Below are 21,081 nucleotides of genomic sequence, written 5' to 3'. Positions count from 1 at the left end.
TTGTATTCAAGGCTCATTATGTATTTGGTATAAACACTAATTATTTTGTTGACTATGGGATGATTGTGTAATTAGGAATAGGGAGAAAGCATGCCCTGGGCTCACTCAGCATGATACAGAAGAGTTGGTAATGGCAAGAGAAAGCGATGCAGGTGAGCTCAGCTGCCTTCCCCAGACACCACCCACCCTCCAGGAATTGGGGCTGCAGTGGGAGGAGTGGCACATCAGTGGAGTTGCTCACTCCTGGATCCCAATTACAGCTGGCTTGGGTAATTAATTAGTGCTCTCAGATCAAGTTTTGTCCCACAGTCCATCCTACTGGGAAGCAGGAGAGACCTAAAGCTCCATTCAGCAAGGAAAAGAAAGACTGGTTAAATCAGGCTTCTCCTTTCAGCTGTCTCCCTGGTCCCTCTGTCACAGGGTCACCGTACCCTTTCTGCCCAGATGCACAGCCCTGTTTCAGGATATGTCTGCAGGGCAATTGGACAAGTGATTAGAGCGTGACTAGGCAAACCTGTACTCACTTTAATATAGCTAGCACAGCTGAAAACAGTAGCAAAGACACAGAGGCGCAGACCCCAACACAGGCTGTGTAAGCCTACCCAGAACCCTGGGTATGACTTCACATTGCTAGTCTATGCTGGGTCCCAGACACCACATCTTCAGGGTGATTTCTAGCCGTAGTAGCTAGAGTAAAGCTAGTAGGAAGAAAGCGATCCAACCTTCAACTGTGGTATAGATAGCCCCTCCATTTCCTTCCCTGCTGTGGCCAAGGAGCCCCACACAAAGGGGTTTTATAAAGTGAAAGTCTCCCCTTCCAGGGCCTAGCTTAGTCATATAGGTTTATAAGTGACCTTCCCACACCTCTGTATCCAGGCTCCCCAGTCACCTTTGTCTCTGGGCTTCAGCACCTCTCTATGGGCTTTGTTGCTGCCCCACCTCTCCCCAAATTCACACAAGACCCTGGGCTACTATTTTCCTCCAGTTTTTCACCTGCTCTTTTCTACACAGCCCTTACATGCTCTTCCCAGAGTAGGGTAAGAGCTTTGTCTTATATAGTTCCACAGACACTCACATGAGCCTCAGCCCCCTGACCTCTTAAGTGCTGCACCTGACAATTAAAATTCCCAATGCTCCCACCTTAAAGGGGCCACATCCCAGTAAGACATTGGTCCCCAAACTGTGGAGCATGTGGCAGGCTCCAGGCCAGCCCTCACAGAGGGTGGGGAGGGACCGCACGCATGCCACCCAGCTCCCCTCCAGCCCCAGCCCTAACTGTGGCCTGGCTTCTGGCTCCGGCCCCACTCTCGACCACTGCTCCAGCCCCAGCCCCCACCCCAGCCGCAGCCCCAGCCCAGGTCCCCAGGGGTGCATGGACAGATTACATTATGGGTAAGGGGGGGGCATGACATAAAAAGTTTGGAAACCACTTTTCATGTATTTATCTTCACAGCACCCCTGTGGGGAAGGGAAGTACTATTATTCCTATTTCACAGATGCGCAACTGAGGCAGGGAAACAGTTTACAGGCTGGGGCTATCAACAGCACTGAGTGACTGCTTGTGGGGCTGAACTATGTGACTTGCCTAATGTCTCACAGGAAGTCTGTAACAGAGCAGGCACTGAACCTGGGTCTCCCAGCTTTATAACCTGACCACTGGACCACGCTTCCTCACCAAAGCTGTTATATAAAAGCTCTTAGTGTCCTCCGCCAGCGCTTGCTTCTCCACAATCCCCAGCACTGTGGTGTTTTGGTGTGGTTGTTTTTTTTTCTTTTTTCTTTTTTGTGCTGCTGCTTGTCACTCATTGCTCTGACTGAATTTGCTTTTGTCAGTAGAAGCAGTATGAGAACACGAGATCAGACAAAGAGAGCTGTTTAAAAATAGGCTGGGGAAAAAGAGTCCACATCAGGCAGTGAAATGCCAGCGAGACAGCCTAACAAGCTTTGTTCCTGGCCCTTTCTACATATCTATCAGAAAATCAACAGTCAGTCATCTCACCCACAAGCAGCTCTGCTGCAGCAGATGTGGCTCCATTTGAGATCTGCAAACAGAGGGAAAGTAGGTCAGCTTTCCTCAGAGCTCCATCCCCTAAATTGCATTGCGTGGAATCTTGGAAATGTAAAGGTCATTAGCATTCCTGTTCTAAGCAGCTGAAACATTAAAGTCTGCGTTATTACAGAATACGGAGGAGGCTGCCGCTGTCATGCAGAATGGCTCACAAAGAAACCACCAAGTTTCCTGTGGAGATTAACTATGTCTAGTGTCCCCAAGCCATAAAGCTAAAATGTGATAAAGCCTGTAATAATGTTGTCAATAAGGATAAATGCTGGTTTTAGTCCCTGTGTTTCTTATTGGCCATGACTGCATCCCCAAAGCACTAAACTGGGCTGACTGCCTGACTTATTCCTTCTGCAAACATCAAGGCTAACTCTGGTAGTGCAAGCTTTGCCAGCCATAAAAGAACACCCTGAAGTCTTGAATTCCAACTTTCATATTTGGGTTTGTGCTTATTTTTAACAAAACAACAAGCTCAGTTTTGGGGGTTGGGGGTGGGATCTTTCTTAGCAGGAGAGCACCCCACCCCTTCAATAGGGCCAAATCCCAGCAGCCTTGGGAACAGTTATTCTCAGGCTGGCTCCTTAAGAAGGCACAATGAATTCCAGTCTAGACTCTAGCCAGGCCTCACTGGTCTTTCTGAGTCAGTTCCTCATTTGTCTATGTTGAGAGACAGAAAGCCCAGCTCCTCTATCTCTTTTAGGTATTTATATGTCCTGCCTCCATGAGTTTCACCATTCTTAGCGCATTTGTGTATCATCACAACGTGTCCGTAACCCATCTCATCAGAGCAGAAGGGTCTCCTTAGCCTCGCACAGGCTGCAAGGCTATGTCAAAGGGGTCCTTCGCCTCTCAAGAGAGGCAGAGCAGGAGATGGGGCAGAGGAGCTGTCGCAGGGAGGGTTTGCAGGCTGGGCATCTCTGAAGAGGTCCAAGTCCCTCTGCCCATGAGGCCAGATAATTACAAAAGAGCTCAGCACTCAGCAACTCTCATTTGTTAGACTTGGGACTTAGACTTACACAGGTATTTAGGGACCTAAGATGCAGATTGGTGTCTACTGGGATTTTCAACAGCGCCTGAGTGAGTTGGGTGCCTATTTCCCACTGGCTCTGAATGGGGGTCAGGCACCAAAGCTGCTTAGGAGATTTTGGCACTCTCGTGGCTCTTTGGGCACTACCAGGCAGGGGAGCGCCACTGAAATCCATGGTGTCATACCACGGGGAGCGAGAGGAGAGCAAACCAGGCCTGAATACTGCTGGTTGGTTTTTTCACCTGTTCATTTCCCAGACATGAAACCACAGGTAAAGGTGCCCCATTCCCCACTCCCTCCACCCCCTGCATTCTCACAGCACACCAGGGACCACATTCTCCACTCTGTCACCCCCCTCTCACCCTCTGTGTTCTCCCACAGCCTGCCCAGAAGCCTAAGAATATAAGATGGGGCGGGAGCTGAGATTTTTAAGAGCCATGCAGGGAGTTTGGCCACATCTTTCTGTCATTTCAGTGTGAAGACGAGTGGCTAATTTTCCTGCACTTCTTTGAAAATCTCGCTGATGTTTGCAGCATGCCCTTACAGGGTAACAACTCTGGGCTCTGTCAGACCAATGAGTGGCGAGACAGTCCCAGAGCCTAGGCCAGTTATGGAAGGGGGGTTAATACTCTGCCACCAGACCCCCCTACTCCCAGCTCAGCGGTATCACATGGAGAGAGACAGGGTCCAACCAGTACCCAGATTTGTCCCCTCCTAGTGTTGTCACAAGAACCCACAGAGCCACGGGGGGTGGGGGGTGAGCTAATACATAGCCATCTACTTATAAATCCAGAGAAATAACAAACAACCTAGAGAATTTATTAGCAGCAAAGTATCTGCCCCAAAGCTTTAAATAAAAAGGCATTTAAAGTGTGTGAAATACCAACAATAAAAATAAAGCTCCTTTCTTCTCTATGCCACAGCCCCCCGTGAGCTCCAAGCATCAATTGCGGAATTAAAACTTGCTTGTAAAATTGCTCTGGATAGGACAGGAACATGGTCATAATGAGATTAAAATATCCAAGGCCAGCCCTGGTAACACAACAATGTCCTTTCCTTAATTCCTTGTCATCAAAGGAGTCTCCACCAGGATTAATCTATTTTATTTTTCATTTCTCTTGTTGCCAAGAAAACGGCCATTCCATGACCCACATTAAGATAGCCCACGTGGCGGGGGAGGGATAGCTCAGTGGTTTGAGCATTGGCCTGCTAAACCCAGGGTTGTGAGTGTTAGGGGGCTTATCAAGCCTTGAGGGGGCCATTTAGAAATCTGGGGCAAAAATGGGGGATTGGTCCTGCTTTAAGCAGGGGGTTGGACTAGATGGACTGCTTTAAGCAGGGGGTTGGACTAGACTCACCTCAGTCCCTGGAAAAATCATGGAGCAGGTCCTCAAAGAATCAATCCTGAAGCACTTGCATGAGAGGAAAGTGATCAGGAACAGCCAGCATGGATTCACCAAGGGAAGGTCATGCCTGACTAATCTAATCGCCTTTTATGATGAGATTACTGGTTCTGTGGATGAAGGGAAAGCAGTGGATGTATTGTTTCTTGACTTTAGCAAAGCTTTTGACACGGTCTCCCACAGTATTCTTGTCAGCAAGTTAAGGAAGTATGGGCTGGATGAATGCACTATAAGGTGGGTAGAAAGCTGGCTAGATTGTCGGGCTCAACGGGTAGTGATCAATGGCTCCATGTCTAGTTGGCAGCCGGTATCAAGTGGAGTGCCCCAAGGGTCGGTCCTGGGGCCGGTTTTGTTCAATATCTTCATAAATGATCTGGAGGATGGTGTGGATTGCACTCTCAGCAAATTTGCAGATGATACTAAACTGGGAGGAATGGTAGATAAGCTGGAGGGGAGGGATAGGATACAGAAGGACCTAGACAAATTGGAGGATTGGGCCAAAAGAAATCTGATGAGGTTCAATAAGGATAAGTGCAGGGTCCTGCACTTAGGACGGAAGAACCCAATGCACAGCTACAAACTAGAGACCGAATGGCTAGGCAGCAGTTCTGCGGAAAAGGACCTAGGGGTGACAGTGGACGAGAAGCTGGATATGAGTCAGCAGTGTGCCCTTGTTGCCAAGAAGTCCAATGGCATTTTGGGATGTATAAGTAGGGGCATAGCGAGCAGATCGAGGGACGTGATCGTTCCCCTCTATTCGACATTGGTGAGGCCTCATCTGGAGTACTGTGTCCAGTTTTGGGCCCCACACTTCAAGAAGGATGTGGATAAATTGGAGAGAGTCCAGCAAAGGGCAACAAAAATGATTAGGGGACTGGAACACATGAGTTATGAGGAGAGGCTGAGGGAGCTGGGATTGTTTAGCCTGCAGAAGAGAAGAATGGGGGGGATTTGATAGCTGCTTTCAACTACCTGAAAGGGGGTTCCAAAGAGGATGGCTCTAGACTGTTCTCAATGGTAGTAGATGACAGAACGAGGAGTAATGGTCTCAAGTTGCAGTGGGGGAGGTTTAGATTGGATATTAGGAAAAACTTTTTCACTAAGAGGGTGGTGAAACACTGGAATGCGTTACCTAGGGAGGTGGTAGAATCTTCTTCCTTAGAGGTTTTTAAGGTCAGGCTTGACAAAGCCCTGGCTGGGATGATTTAACTGGGAATTGGTCCTGCTTCAAGCAGGGGGTTGGACTAGATGACCTTCTGGGGTCCCTTCCAACCCTGATATTCTATGATTCTATGATCTCCTGAGGTCCCTTCCAACCCTGATATTCTATGATATCCTGAGGTCCCTTCCAACCCTGATATTCTATGATTCTATGGCGAATTCCTCAGAGTGGAGCTGAAGCATTGGCTGTGTTGATTTTAATATACGGTAATTTAAAGCAAAACAACCACCCCAGCCCAGGGGAGTTTTGGACTGCAGATTTCCAAGGAGCTCTGAAGCTTGAGAATCTACCCCAGACTATTAATGTATTCACAGATTTTAAGGCCAGAAGAGACCATTAGATCATAGTCTGACTTCCTGCATAACACAGGCCAGGGAATTTCACCCCTTAATTCCTGCATCAAGCCTGTAACTTCTGTTGGAGCTACACCATATTTTTTAGAAAGACAACTAATCTTTTAAAGACTTTAAATGATTGAGAATCTACCATACCCTCGGCCAGTGGTTCCAGGGGGTAATTAACCTCACCACTAAAAGCTTGCACTTTATTTCTACTACTCTGAATTATTCTAGCTTCAGCTTCCACCCATGGGCTGTTGTTCTGCCTTTGTCTGCTAGACTAAAGAGCCTCTACTATCAGAAATCTGCCTGTGTAGGTACTTATAGACTGTGATCAAGTTGCCACTTAACCTTCCTTTGAATAAACAAAATAGTTTGAGTTTTTTAGTCTCTCCCAGGGGGCAGGTTTTTCAGACCTCAAATTGTTCTTGCAGCTCTTTTCTGAACCCTTTCCAGTTTGTCAACATCCTGTTTGCAGTGTGGGCAACATCAGACCTGGATACCATAATCAATTGCGGTCTCACCAATTCTTTACAGAAATAGAGGGTGGAGTTTCTCAAACTGTGGCCTAGTGACCCCAGGTGGTTTCTGGAGAGGTGGCTGGCTGCACGGTGATGGCTCTTCTTCCTTTTCTCCAGCTGCTAAGACACCATTAAATGCTGCAACTACTTCCCTACCATTTATTTTTCCATCTAAGTAATTGCTGTAATCATCACAGGGACATTATTAATCCATTAACCAGTGAAGAGGTGGGGCCCAAGTGTCAATTTTTCTATTAAGATGTGGTCCATGCTTTCAATTGCCTTCTCACACATAATACAAGAGGCAGGTGACATTCAATGAAATACAAAGGCAGACAATTTTAAACCCATGAAAATAAGCGCTTTAGCATAAAGCCCATCTACCCTGCAGGACTAATTGCCACAAGATCAAAGAAAAGGGATTGGACATTTCTATAGATAAAGAGAACTTGAGCTATAACAATAAAGGTTAAAACAAAAGGACCATGGAACTATGGCAGTTTATACCAACTGGGGGTGTGACTCTGTTTTGGAAGAGATATAAACAGTTTCTGCAGGGCACCAGGAGCTAGGAAGGAGATATTTTCCTTATGCATAGGTTATCCCTCAGCTGCCCACCGCAGGGTTTCTTGCGCCTTCCCCAAGTTTGACAGTGTGCTTGATTGGTGGTTTGAAAAGTGTGAATAGGGAGTGCTTTGTTCCAGGTGAACCTCCAGTGGGCCTGACTGTATAAAAGCCAGTCAGCTGTGAACCAGCTGAGCCGCAAACAGCAGAGCAGCTAACAGAGGGATTTTGCCTGGGGAGAGCCTGCCGAGGCTTACATCTTGCCGGCTTCTCTGAGTAGTTACTCCAACTCCTGAGTGACCTCGTAGAAGGAAGGTAATATGGATGGGGGGTGTTCAGCTGTTTTGACCTGCACTGGATGTGCCATGTTTGTCTTCCACAGGACAGAAGCGACTTTGTCTGTACAAAGTGCAAGCTGGTCTCCACATTGGAAGAGAAGGCTCAAGGTCTAGAGCAACAGGTATCGACCCTGCGTTGCATCAGAGAAACTGAAGATTTCCTGGACAGACATCAGGATATGCTTCTACGGGCACAATGTTCTGAAGATTCACAGCAGGCTGCGGAGCGGGGACAGGAGGACGGTGAAGGAATTTAGCAGCATGTGACCTGCAGAAGAAGAAAGGGGAGTGTCCATGTACCAGCAACGCAGATACAGGTAAGTAACAGTTTTCATGTTCTCTCCACAGGTACTATGCGGAGAGTGGACTAGATGATACATCTGAGGGAAGGGAACAGAAGGAGACTCCGCGGATTGGAAGGCATGAGATGCACTGTCCTAGGGTTGGGGGTTCTACGACCACCGCTCCCAAGAGAAGGAGGCAGGTGGTGGTGGTCGGGGACTCTCCCCTCAGGGGGACTGAGTCATCTATCTGCCGCCCCGACCGGGAAAACCGAGAAGTCTGCTGCTTGCCAGGAGCTAGGATTCACGATGTGACAGAGAGACTGCCGAGACTCATCAAGCCCTCGGATCGCTACCCCTTTCTGCTTCTCCACATGGGTACCAATGATACTCCCAAGAATGACCTTGAATGGATCACTGCGGACTACATGGCTCTGGGAAGAAGGATAAAGGAGTTTGAGGTGCACGTGGTCTTCTCGTCCATCCTGCCCATGGAAGGAAAAGGCCTGGGTAGAGACCGTCGAATCGTGGAAGTCAACAAATGGCTACGCAGGTGGTCTCAGAGAGAAGGCTTTGGATTCTTTGACCATGGGATGGCGTTCCAAGAAGGAGTGCTAGGCAGAGACGGGCTCCACCTAGCGAAGAGAGGGAAGAGTATCTTCACAAGCAGGGTGGCTAACCTAGTGAGGAGGGCTTTAAACTAGGTTCATCGGGGGAAGGAGACTAAAGCCCTCAGGTAAGTGGGGAAGTGGGATACCGGGAGGAAGCACGAGCAGGAGCGCGCGAGAGGGCAGGGCTCCTGCCTCATACTGAGAAAGAGGGACGATCAGCGAGTTATCTCAAGTGCCTATACACAACTGCAAGAAGCCTGAGAAACAAGCAGGGAGAACTGGAAGTCCTGGCACAGTCAAGGAATTATGATGTGATTGGAATAACAGAGACTTGGTGGGATAACTCACATGACTGGAGTACTGTCATGGATGGACGGATATAAACTGTTCAGGAAGGACAGGCAGGGCAGAAAAGGTGGGGGAGTTGCACTGTATGTAAGGGAGCAGTATGACTGCTCAGAGCTCCAGTATGAAACTGCAGAAAAACCTGAGAGTCTCTGGATTAAGTTTAGAAGCGTGAGCAACAAGGGTGATGTCGGGGTGGGAGTCTGCTATAGACCACCGGACCAGGGGGATGAGGCGGATGAGGCTTTCTTCCGGCAACTCATGGAAGTTACTAGATCGCAGGCCCTGGTTCTCATGGGAGACATCAATCACCCTGATATCTGCTGGGAGAGCAATACAGCGGTGCACAGACAATCCAGGAAGTTTTTGGAAAGTGTAGGGGACAATTTCCTGGTGCAAGTGCTGGAGGAACCAACTCGGGGTGGAGCTCTTCTTGACCAGCTGCTCACAAACCGGGAAGAATTAGTAGGGAAAGCAAAAGTGGATGGGAACCTGGAAGGCAGTGACCATGAGATGGTCGAGTTCAGGATCCTGACACAAGGAAGAAAGAAGAGCAGCAGAATACGGACACTGAACTTCAGAAAAGCAGACTTTGACTCCCTCAGGAACTGATGGGCAGGATTCCCCGGGAGAATAACATGAGGGGAAAAGGAGTCCAGGAGAGCTGGCTGTATATTAAAGAATCCTTATTAAGGTTACAGGGACAAACCATGCCGATGTGCAGAAAGAATAGTAAATATGGCAGGCGACCAGCTTGACTTCACAATTAAATCTTTGCTGCTCTTAAATACAAAGAAGAAGCTTACAAGAAGTGGAAGATTGGACAAATGACCAGGGAAGAGTATAAAAATATTGCTCGGGCACGCAGGAGTGAAATGAGGAAGGCCAAATCACACCTGGAGTTGCAGCTAGCAAGAGATGTTAAGAGTAACAAGAAGGGTTTCTTCAGGTATGTTAGTAACAAGAAGAAAGTCAACGGAAGCGTGGGCCCCTTACTGAATGAGGGAGGCAACCTCGTGACAGAGGATGTGGAAAAAGCTAATGTACCCAATGCTTTTTTTTTTGCCTCTGTCTCCACGAACAAGGTCCGCTCCCAGACTACTGCACTGGGCAGCCCAGCATGGGGAGGAGGTGACCAGCCCTCCGTGGAGAAAGAAGTGGTTCGGGACTATTTAGAAAAGCTGGACGAGCACAAGTCCATGGGGCCGGATGCGCTGCATCCGAGAGCGCTAAAGGAGTTAGCGGATGTGATTGCAGAGCCATTGGCTATTATCTTTGAAAACTCATGGCGATCCGGGGAAGTCCCGGATGACTGGAAAAAGGCTAATGTAGTGCCCATCTTTAAAAAAGGGAAGAAGGAGGATCCTGGGAACTACAGGCCAGTCAGCCTCACCTCAGTCCCTGGAAAAATCATGAAGCAGGTCCTTAAGGAATCAATCCTGAAACACTCAGAGAAGAGGAAAGTGATCAGGAACAGTCAGCATGGATTCACCAAGGGCAAGTCATGCCTGACTAATTGCCTTCTATGACGAGATAACTGGCTCTGTGGATGAGGGGAAAGCGGTGGACGTGTTCCTTGACTTTAGTAAAGCTTTTGACACTGTCTCCCTCAGTATTCTTGCCAGCAAGTTAAAGAAGTATGGACTGGATGAATGGACTATAAGGTGGATAGAAAGCTGGCTAGATTGTCGGGCTCAACGGGTAGTGATCAATGGCTCCATGTCTAGTTGGCAGCCAGTATCAAGTGGAGTGCCCCAAGGGTCGGTCCTGGGGCCGGTTTTGTTCAATATCTTCTTAAATGATCTGGAGGATGGTGTGGATTGCACCCTCAGCAAGTTTGCAGATGACACTAAACTGGGAGGAGTGGTAGATATGCTGGAGGGTAGGGATAGGATACAGAGGGACCTAGACAAATTAGAGGATTGGGCCAAAAGAAATCTGATGAGGTTCAACAAGGACAAGTGCAGAGTCCTGCACTTAGGATGGAAGAATCCCATGCACCGCTACAGACTAGGGACCGAATGGCTAGGCAGCAGTTCTGCAGAAAAGGACCTAGGGGTTACAGTGGACGAGAAGCTGGATATGAGTCAACAGTGTGCACTTGTTGCCAAGGAGGCCAATGGCATTTTGGGATGTATAGGTAGGGGCATTGCCAGCAGATCAAGGGATGTGATCGTTCCCCTCTATTTGACATTGGTGAGGCCTCATCTGGAGTACTGTGTCCAGTTTTGGGCCCCACACTACAAGAAGGATGTGAAAAAACTGGAAAGAGTCCAGTGGAGGGCAACAAAAATGATTAGGGGGCTGGAGCACATGACTTATGAGGAGAGGCTGTGGGAACTGGGATTGTTTAGTCTGTGGAAGAGAAGAATGAGGGGGGATTTGATAGCTGCTTTCAACTACCTGAAAGGGGGTTCCAAAGAGGATGGATCTAGACTGTTCTCAGTGGTAGCTGATGACAGATCAAGGAGTAATGGTCTCAAGTTGCAGTGGGGGAGGTTTAGGTTGGATATTAGGAAAAACTTTTTCACTAGGAGGGTGGTGAAGCACTGGAATGCGTTACCTAGGGAGGTGGTGGAATCTCCTTCCTTAGATATTTTTAAGGTCAGGCTTGACAAAGCCCTGGCTGGGATGATTTAGTTGGGGTTTCGCCCTGCTTTGAGCAGGGGGTTGGACTAGATGACCTCCTGAGGTCCCTTCCAACCCTGATATTCTACGATTCCTGTGAAGTAGCTGCTAGTGGGTGGTCTCAGATTACACCCCGACTTGACTTCTATCACCCTATTACATGTACCTGTTAATTTCAAATCATGTTAAGAGTTTGACTTACTTAGAGAGAAGCATGCAGTGTAGTTGTAGCTGCGATGGTCCCAAGATATCAGAGAGACAAGGTGGGTAAGGTAATTTCTTTTACTGGACCAAATCCTGTTGGTAAGAGAGACAAGCTTTTGAGATGACAGTTCTTTTTCAGGTCTGGGAAGTTGGTCCAATTAAAGATTTAAAAATTTTATTAAGATGTTTAAAAAAGTGAATGGTACAGAGTTTAAGCACAGAAGTTTCTTGACAGGTTTCGGAGTAGCAGCCATGTTAGTCTGTATTCGCAAGAAGAAAAGGAGTACTTGTGGCACCTTAGAGACTAACCAATTTATTTGAGCATAAGCTTTCGTGAGCTACAGCTCACTTCATCGGATGCAAGAAGTTTCTTGTTATCAGGGAATAGCGTAGAGATTATCAAGGGGTGCAAAGTTCGGTATAGGATCGAATGGTGTAAGGAATATATAAACTGCAATATTCCCCGATTGGGGGTAAAAGGTTGACAGGTCAAAGTACAGACATTGAGATATGAGGGTATGTTGTTCATATAATGGCTATGTTTAGGTGTGGAGTATAATGAGTGGATACAATGATGAGGATGGATTGACCCTCATTTGGTGAGATTTAATGTTCAGTGAGTTTATGGTTCCAATTCATATGATCCAATGGAAAAAGTCTCTCGGTCCCTTTCTCCTAGTTGATGCACGACGTCGTTCTGGCTCACGCCTCCTGGTACTGTCGGTGGCCGGTGATGTGTTCGATGTAGCTGTCCCTGGACCATCGGATGGTGTCCGAGACCATGAGGTGCTGCATGAGCTGTGCATACTGTCGACTGATCCCACAGGTCTGCAGCACACGATCGTTGCAGGGGTCCCAGGCGCCCAGGGCTCTGACAATCAGGGCATCCATCTGCACCTTGTAGCCCTTCACTCTCAGGGTGTCAGCCAGGGTGGAGTACTTTTCCAGCTTACGAGCTCAGGCTTTGCGGAAGGCAGGGGTCCTGTTCTCAAAGAAGACTGACGTTGACAAGGATGATCTTTTTCTGGGCCTCATCAGTAATGACCACGTCAGGTTGCAGCTGGCTGTCAGTACCAGGGATGGTGCCCTCCCTTCCATTCCCCCTATGATTGGAGGGGTGTTAGTGGGCCACTTCACCTGGTATGGTCCCTTGAAATATGTGTTTACCATAGTAGTTAACAATCTGTTTCACCCTCCATTTAGCTGGGACACTCTTGAGTACATTTCCCAGACCTGAAGAAGAGCTCTGTGTAAGCTCGAAAGCTTGTCTCTCTCACCCACAGAAGTTGGTCCAATAAAAGATATAACCTCCCCCACCTTGTCTAATATGCTGGGCCAGACACGGCTACAACAATACTGCTCGAAAGCTTGTCTCTCTCACCCACAGAAGTTGGTCCAATTAAAGATATAACCTCCCCCACTTTGTGTAAGAGAGAGAAGCAGGAAGTTCAAAGTCACAGCTAACATAGTCTGCATCACCCACCCTGTTATATCTATATCTCTAAATATAAAATAGTATTACACGTGGCGATCATAGCTCAAGAGTGTTTCTAGGTTCTGATTTTCCTAACTCCTGATCTTCTGGTTCCTGATGTGATTTCTTTCTCCCTATTGTATTTAATTCTCTTTCCATAATCCTTCCTGTCACACACACTCATGCTCCTACGTGCTTCATCCCCCACTGGAGCTCTCTGAAAATAGACAGAAACTTCTCATTTACAACTTCCACTGGTGCACGACTGCCAGCTTCAGCAGTGAAACCTTTGATGCTTCATGGATATCAAGAAATATATTGATCAGTCCCTCCCTGGAGAGTTGCTTTTTTGCACATGAGCACATTGTTACAGAGCTGGCATTTCAGCACAGCTTGGCTTGGCCTGGTTTTCAAGCAGGCAGCAGAAGTGTGAATGTAGTGGTGGATTCTATAGCTTGGTTTTAAGTTTTATGCGTGAGTTTTTACCTGTGCCTTTATCTACCAGCCCCAAATGTTGGGATATTATGATCTTTCCAAGTGCCTAAGCAATTTCCCTGCCTTTTTTATTTTTTTAAACACACACTTGTGGTATAGTGTATATAATTACCAAAATAATGCAGAGCAGCCAAGAAACTTATAATTGTTTGTGATGGGATGTAACCCCCGGGCTAACAGGTAATGGGAGTAAGAGCCAATGAGTACACCTGTGCATGACTACTTCCTGGCTGGAGCTACACAGGAATAATTAGAAGCCAGAGCCTTTTAAGACCGGGGGGCGGGGGGCAGTTGTGGAGATGGCAGGACTCTTCCCTGAGGAAGAGAACCCTAGGGAGCAGGATAGACTGGGGGCCTTAGCCCTAAAGTTTAAATAGATAAGAAGCCAAGTAGGAGGCTCTACAGGGAGCAGGTTAGACCCCTTGTAACTGTATGGGAGGCTCGGAGATAGGGTCAGTTAAAAGCACTCCAGTGGTGTCTGAGTGAGGCAGACAAGTGGTTAGCTCAGTAAAGGAGGGAGAGGCCTGACAACCAAAGGAGGGAGGCTGTGTTAAACATAAGCCCTGGGGCAGCAGCACAAGGTGACCTGGAGGTAGGAAGTGGCCCAGGGAAAGAAACAGCAGCACATCTGAAGAAACAGACTTAGCTGCCCAGTACACAGTCTCTGTATGGGAACCTGGGGGTTACCCTACCAGCCCTGAGGAAAAGGCATACAAGCCCAACAGAAAACACTGAGCCCTGCGATGGGGGTTTAAGACTTCCTCTAAAGGTGGGGTTGAGGAAATGGGGGGATTGGAGACTCATCCTGTCAAAAACTCTCTTGTGTTGGGCAGTTTTTTGAACTTTCCATTGGCCCTTTTGACCCCAGAAGGGAACTGGGTTGTGACTTGGCTGGAGGACAGAATCCTAGAAGACCTGGTGAAAGGTAGATGGTCTGGCACTTCCTGCAGGCAAGGACCAGGGTGCAATGCTGCAAAGGGTGCTACGGATAGTGAGTACACTACCTTATACTCCTACATGTAAGAGTTTAGAGCCGCCTCCTCATTTGCACTGAGGTCCCTTTACAGCACTTTAGTTTATATTTCCAACCACTTTAAGGCCAGCTCACACTGCCAGAGCAGTGTTGAGGGAGCCTTGGTGTAAATGAGACACAGTCCTGAAGGTCTGTTTCAGCCTGATTCTTCCTTGGCTGACAATAGCTTTGCACCAGGCACAGAAAAGAAAAGTTTACACCAGAATTCACAGCAGTGTAGCTAACAGCAGAATCAGGTCCCCTTTGCATCTAGCTGGGGCCAGTTAAATTGCCACAACCACTTCCTGCAGTGCATGGATTTTCCACACAGATCCCTTATCTAATTACTAACCCAGTCTAGCCTTATTTAGCTCATCAATCACAAACTTGGAGGCCTGGCAGTAGGTCATGATTGTCAGGGACGCAGTCAGAGTGGATCTGTGTAACCAAACCAAGACAGCATGAACAACAGTAGTGTGCAGATAGCAAAATCCAGTAGGCAAGGCAGGACTGAAAGCACAGTCAATACGGCTAAACAGCATGCGCTGTGCCTTAACGACATGCTCCGACATTCACCCTTGTGCAGAGAGCCCTCACAAGGCTTAGGCACTGCTTAAAGCGTCAAAATTGGCACAAGGTGGTGCCTAGGCCTCTCACTGACCCTATGTATCAGGATAAATTTCACCCCTAGATACTTTTCAGAGTAGCAGCCATGTTAGTCTGTATCCACAAAAAGAAAAGGAGGACTTGTGGCACCTTAGAGACTAACAAATTTATTTGAGCATAAGCTTTCGTGAGCTACAGCCCTAGATACTGCACCTGCTTTTAAAAATGGAGTAGGGCCTTTGGGGCCTGTAAGCCGTTCTACTCAGTACCACAGCACCTCCTGGTGCCACAGCATGGCCCTACAGAGGTCTTTGTCCAGTATCTCTGGTGGCCACCTCTTTGGCCTGGAGATGACCTGTCCCTACCTCCCTTTCTGGGGCCCAGGTCACCTCTTTCCAGTTCTGTCCCCTTGCAGGATACAAGAGTCCACATCAGCATCCAAACAGAGGAGACTTCTGCTGCTCTTCACCCCTAATGCTGGGCACTGCAGGGTTGCTGCTCTGCTCCCCTGGCTGAGCATGTCACCCAAGGCTCTGTCCTTGGAGACCCTTCTTTCCAGCAGGTTTCCCCACTGCCTCACCTCCCTAGGGACATCCCGTCCCCCCTCCTCCCAGACTTCTTATAGGGTCTGTCTCAGGGCCTACCCCAGGAGCCTGACCTGGTCCCTGTAGTTCTCTCCAGCTTGTTCCTCTGCCCTGGGTCTCCTCCCTCACTGAGTTCTCTTCCCCCTCTATGGAATCCTCCCTGGCCTCCCACAACTGGTGTCACCCATGGTAATTAAGCCACCAGATCAGTGTCAGTTGAGGGATAACTGCTGCATCCCAGGCAAGGCTGAGCTCCACTCCCCATACAGGGCCGGTGGCAGGGTCCAACCTGAGATGCCTTAGAAGCCCCTGACTTTCAGAAGGTGCTGAGGACCTGCAAGCTGGACATACAAAGTCACTAGTCATATGAACGGCCCTGCTGGGTCAGACCAAGGGTCCATCTAGCCCAGCATCCGGTCTTCTGACAGTGGCCCATGCCAGGTGCCCCAGGGGGAATGAACAGAACAGGGAATCAACAAGTGAAGCCTGGAACATGTAAAGCTCATTATCCCAAAGCACCATTCCAGAGGGAACATCCTGCACCTCGGGAGCTGCTATGTGACAGAATTGCTGCGGTGTCCTTATGGCAATAAAGGTTATCAATACCTATCAAAACCTCCCAGCTTGTGCTCCAATCTGTTCCACAGCTGTATGGGCTAGTTGCATTTGGCCAGTTGGTTGCTTTGTTTGGATGCTGTTCTGCCAACTTTTGATCCCTGAACTCTCTCTGCTCTGGCCTGACCTTTAAACCTTTAGGTATTTCATTCCTGTGACCTTTAGCTTGGTGCTCTATCAGTGCTGGCATAAGGGAATCATGTAGGCTTTGAGTAATATCTGCTATCTAGAACTGGGAAAAATTTTCACAAACTTTATTCAGTAAAAAAAAAATGCAGATTTGGGTCAACTGAAACATTTTGTGAATTCATGTCAATTTTGTCAAATTGCTTCAGGCAGGGGGAAAAAAATCCTAAAAGTGCTCAAAATACATATTTTCTTTTGACACTTTCTAAACACTTGGATCTCTGGACTGAAAACAACTTGTTTAGCAATTTCCTTTCATTACATTTTTAAAATTTAAAATGTAAAAAAAAGCTTGAAATTGAAATGAAACATCTCATTTCAGGTTGAACAAAACATTTCAGTCTACCTGAAATGAGTTTTTTTAAAAATTTGTTTAAAAACTTTAAGTTCTGGGTCAACCTGAAACTTTTTTCCCCTGAATTGCCAGCAAATCAAAAAAAATCCACTATTCACACAGCTCTATTGCTATTCCTTTTCCCTTTTCATTTAACTTTTGGAAGCCTTCGGGAGCGAGGTTGTTTTCTCCATTTGATTTTTTGTTTATTCCTGTACTAGTTAGAGTACAGTTCTCTCCACCCCCACTCATCATCCCCTGCTCCATTCTTGCAGGGGCCAGCCTGGTTACCATAAAACTAATGCTACTTGGGAAAGTGTGGCAAATAGAACAGAGCTTACTCGTCCTTCTTGGCTGTATCTAGTCCCCAAGGCCAGAGTGCTCAGAGGCCTAAAGCCAGGCCCCTAACTCTATATTTAGACACCTATGGCACTATTGCCTGCTCTACCACTCTTCATAACTGCAGTGGGATTGGCAGGCATGTAGGCACTCTGGAAAAAAATTAGGCAACTTATATTTAGGCCTATGTTTTCAAAAAAATAACTAGTGAGTTTTGGGTGCTCAACATTAGTCACAAGAGAGGAGCTGAGGCTTTCAGAAAGAGCTGATCACTCATAATCTGAAAAACTGGGCCCCTTTGAAGTGAGTTGGGCACTCAAATGGAGGCAGTCAAATTCATCAGTCGCTTTTGAAGACTTAGGCATAGGTGCCTGAACAGGGATATAAAGGCCTTTAACTTTAGACCTACTCCACGCCCTGCCCTTTGTGCAGATGCTCATACCAGTGCAGCGTGCCGTCCCATCAGCAGGGTTGTTTTACGGCCACTCTGCACTGGGGTCGGTGGTGCTGAATTGGGCTCTCAGGCCTTATCTCTGAATACTAAGGGGGAGGGAGTGTGTTGCTGATGCCACACAGATTCCCTTCCTTCCCCATTTATCTGTATTGCGGCAGTGCTTGATCTGCACAGATGAGATCCTGGCCCCGACGTCGCACAGCCATGGAGCAACACGGCCCCTGCTGCCACCAAGATCTCAGTCTGACTAGACAAGACAAAGTGGCATTATTGTCCCCGCTTTAAAGATGGCAAAGGAAGGTGCAGATAGCCAGGGCTGGATTTCCCTCAGATGCTGAGAACCAGAAGTGCCTGATGAACTGGAGTTGTGGGCGTTCAGTGCTTCTGGAAAAACAAACACCAACCAACTTTCCCAGGGCCATGCAAGGAGTTAGTGGCAGAGGCTGGAATTTAAAGGTATCCCAAGTCTCACTCCAGTACCTGGCCAGCCTCGGTCTCATCCTCCCTTGCTGTTCTGTGTTTCAGTGAGCTGTTTCTGTCATCTTTATCAACTTATTCCAATCTCTGTATCCATCCATAGGTCTCCTCAAGCCTCCCACGCACTGTTCAGGCACCTGAAATAGATAAGTGGGTAACCTGGTACCTGGAAATCCACAGCTGAGACACCTAGTACCCAATTAATGCCCGTGCAGGGGGTTCATGTGGACATCAACTCCTCCAGCACCATGGACAGAGCATCAGATTCTCAATTGCCCTGCACTTGTGCAAAGCCGGCTCCTCTCACCAGAATGAGCGCTTCTCACTCTGTTTCCACTCCTGTAGAGGATCGCATAAGTTGCGGATGTAAAACTGAGCCTAGAGAGAATAAAACTAATGGCTCCCCTGTATTAATGCAGTGTAAGCCCTGTGACACCCCAACCACCCGACTGTATTTATCACTCATAGGCGAGCAGAAGAGATGTACTCGAGGGGCACTGAAGCATAGACAGGAATGCAAAAACCAAACAGCCAGATAATAGGTCGGGAGAAAAGTCAGCCTCGATGGCTAGGGTTTTCAAAGGAATGAAGGAAATCTTAAATTCTCTTGAAAACCCCAGAGCCTCAAACCTTCCCCCTCTCCACTCACAAGTAGAGTACCCCGGTGAGAAATAATCATCTTTCTGCAAGCCTGAAGAATGCTTCTAAAACACCATCAGAGCAGAAGATTTTATTACATACAAAGACAGAAACTTATACAGCACCTAGAGAGACGGACAAGGCAAAAAGTGGTTATGCTTAGCACAGTCACTGAGCAGACATTAAGGGCAGAGCTAAACTGTCCAGCTTTTAAGAACCCGCATCAACTGCGGACAAATCAAAGAGTCCCCAAGCTGTTTGAAAAGCTGAGATGCTTCTGGCTAAAGTGTTTATCTACAACTCAAAGGCCTGAAATGGCTTTTCTGCAGCTTGGATAATATTCAGCTTGAGTCCCTGTTAAGTGTGCAAATATTTTCCTGGCAAAATGGAAGGGCTGACTGTGCTTCAGGAGAAAAATGTTAGATGATCTAAAGTGGGTCCAGAGACTCAAGAAGTCCTGTGCGAAGTGCCTCATCACTGCTGGGAGTTGGGCAATTGCTGCTAGAAGCCAGTTTTGTGGCTATTAACGAACAGGTGGGGGATAAGAAACTAAGAGAAAACACTCTTAGGTGGTCGGTGGAGTCAGACCAAACCATGCCAGTTTCTCCTCAGTAAACAGAGACAATTGGCCTGATACCCATTTACATTGCTCTGGAGACATAAAGGGGCTTTAAAGTGGGAATAAACTATATATTTCTACCCACCAGAAGGCCCCATTACATGGATAGATCTGTGCAAAGTGGCCTCAGTAGAAACAAGAATTAAGTTCAATAAGATTTTAATTTTAGCAGGAGAGAGTTACATATCAGGGCCTGCACCTTATGCAGTCATTCACACGAGTGCAAAGCAGCTGTGAAATGCTACCAGATCAGAAGGGTTGTTATTGGCACCTGTAAATGACTACATACCACAACCTGACCCAGCCCATGCAGGTCAAAGGGATTAAATAGCCTGTTCCGGCTACCCCAAAGACTAGGTGACTTGTGATTCAAACAAATAACTCATTTGCTGAGGTGCATCTCCTGCATAATTACGGCAAAGCAGCACTCAATGCAGTCTGCTGGCTCCATTTTCCCCACTCACTAGGAGAGTTATAGGCTCCCATTGTTTTATGATTTGACTGCTCCTGTGTGCTAATAATTTTCAGTATCATTTACTTTGCCTGAAACTTCTCATTGCTATCTTCTATGTGCAAAATCCTCCAAGCAGAAATAATTATGCTGGGTGGGTCTTAGCCCAGTTGGTAGGTGACAAGTACCTATGTGGCTCCTTTGCCAATGCTCTTAACCCTACAGGAGGAATCTCTGGTTCAAGGGTTAGTAGGGAACATAGGAGAAGCTTGCCCAGGCTGTATTTGTTTATATTGCAGGAGTGCCCAGAGGACCCACTTTCAGTGGGTGCTGCATTCATAGGTAGTAAGAGAGACAGCTTGTGCCTCAGAGACCTCACAATCCAATAGGATAAGCAGAGCTCCCTTCCCAGCATGCTTTTCTCCTGGTGAATGTCTGCACTATGAGCGAGGGGTGCAAGTTACAGCTCTCATAGATGTACTCACATTAGTCCTCGAGAACTTAGCTTATAATTACCCTAAGATCATCTGCAGCCTGGACACAGGCTGTCAGAAAACTCCAGGAAAGATCTGCTCCAGCTGTTAATTGTATGCCGCTCTGTGTACGTGCTGTTTTTACGGACTTAATCAATAAACCCAATCAAAGCTGATTTAGCCAAGGTTTGTTATTAAATTAATCCAGTCTAGAAGACTCTTCCCCCCACCCCAAACCTATAATCACAGTTAACATTTTATCAGCTACTGGTTATCAACAAATCATTACTGATCAATTACGGATCAGCAGGAGGGAGCACCCCCAGGGGACATGGCAGGGAGGAGAGTGCTTAGAATGTATGGTCTTTTGAATCCGGGATAGTCTCTTAATGCTCTGTCCAACATCTAGCCCAAGGGCATCCTAGGTCATGAGTGGGGCTCTGAGGCATCCCTGCAGTACAAAGAATATAATCCTTAACTTCACTACTTTATTGCAAGTGGTAAACACCATCAAACCTTCACTCTATTAAGTGCCTCCTGCTACAGCTTTTCTGTTCAGATATTGTTGTAAGGGGGGGAATATGGAATGGGTGTAACTATTTAGTTAGAGGTTTTCTAATCTACTTAATTTAGGAATGTATCTGGACCCTATCACCATATAATACCTCAGTGCCTCACAGTCTTCAATGTATTTATCCTCCCAAACACCTATTATTCCCATTTTATGGATAGTGAACTGTGGTACAGAGAGGCTAAGTGACTTGCCCACGATCACCCAGACA

The sequence above is a fragment of the Lepidochelys kempii genome, chromosome 23, assembly GCF_965140265.1.
Source record: "Lepidochelys kempii isolate rLepKem1 chromosome 23, rLepKem1.hap2, whole genome shotgun sequence".
Lineage (NCBI taxonomy): Eukaryota > Metazoa > Chordata > Testudines > Cheloniidae > Lepidochelys > Lepidochelys kempii.
Note: the sequence above shows the minus strand (reverse complement) of the source record.